Genomic DNA, 1,282 nt, shown 5'->3' with positions numbered 1-1,282 from the left:
CTATGCCATCTCTGATGGTTAACTTTATGTGTCAATTTGGAAGATGTTTTTGGATGAGCATAACCTTTAAATTGGTGAAATTTGAGTAAAGCATATTGCCCTTCATAATGGGCTTCATCCAATCAGTTGACATCCTGAAGAGAAGAAAAAGATCAGTCTCCTGAAGCAAGAGAAAAATTCTCCAACAGACTGCCTTCAGACTTCACCTGTACCATCAGTTCTCCTGAGTCTGGAGCCTGCCAGCCCACACTGTAGATTTTAGACTTCCTTGTCCCCATAACGAGTCATTTCTTATAATAAATCTGTTCATATATATATATATATATGTGAGATACACACACACACACACACACATTCTGTTCTGTTTCTCTGGATAACGCTAAGTAATACAGATTTTGGTACTGAGAGTAATGTCTCTATTCCCAGTAGTAAAGAGTGATAGGCAATAGAAGTACACAAAATATCACCATTGAATATTTTTAATCAAACATTTATAAGAAGCAAGGATATGAGTGACCATGTATATGATACTTTCAATTAGCAATAATCGCGCCTCGGATAAACCTCGTTGGCTACGATACTGCCACTGCGCAAAGCTGTATATGATACTTGCAAACATTTTTGTCAAACTAGCCATTTTAATGGAATTGGGTGGATGCTACCAATATCACCACACAAAGTGGGAAAACAAAGGGATGAGCTCAGGTATTAAAATTCCCAGCTCAAGTGCTGCATAAATGACTGTAAAGTTTCTGTGTCTGCACTGAAAGATTCTCCTCTAGCCACAGGGCTAAGATTGCTGAAAACCAAGCCCAGAATCTTATCTTATAAGTGGCTGATCTACAATGCACATTGAATTCTCACCTCACAGGACGTCTACTGTTTAATTGAGAGCATTGATTGGGAAGGAATGGGATCCTGAGATGCAGAATCAGCATGTATAGAAAGACTTTGAATGAAGCTGAGGACACTGAGCCCCTAAATTCTGAGGAATCTCTGCCAGTAGAAGCAGCCTCTCCACCCCTTTGTGAGGAGGTTAATTCTACATTCCCTGAGGAAACTATAATGGCTTCCCCTGAGGCATTTGCCATATAAGACAGTGCTAATTCTCCTCAGGAACCAACCCCACCACCTTCTTTGCTTTTAGATCTATAACTAAATTCAATAACCAGCAGGTCCCCAAAAGGAGAAGTACAAAGTATGACTGATTTATGAGAAGGGTGACCTACACTCCAAAATAACTACTTGAGTTTTCTAATTTATATGGACAGAATTCTGGGGG

The 1,282-nt window shown here is 39.6% G+C and overlaps 1 non-coding gene across 1 annotated transcript; it reads right to left on the bottom strand.

Annotated features, from left to right (window-relative positions):
* Window positions 1–455: 455 nt before the first annotated feature.
* On the bottom strand, window positions 456–598 carry LOC118531414 (U4 spliceosomal RNA). Its single transcript, XR_013447452.1, has one exon. It is a non-coding gene; the product is annotated as a U4 spliceosomal RNA (small nuclear RNA).
* Between the last annotated feature and the right edge of the window lie 684 nt (window positions 599–1,282).

The sequence above is a fragment of the Halichoerus grypus genome, chromosome 4, assembly GCF_964656455.1.
Source record: "Halichoerus grypus chromosome 4, mHalGry1.hap1.1, whole genome shotgun sequence".
Classification (NCBI taxonomy): Eukaryota; Metazoa; Chordata; class Mammalia; order Carnivora; family Phocidae; genus Halichoerus; species Halichoerus grypus.
The sequence above is the reverse complement of the archived record's forward strand: the minus strand, read 5'-3'. Positions and strand labels throughout refer to the sequence as shown.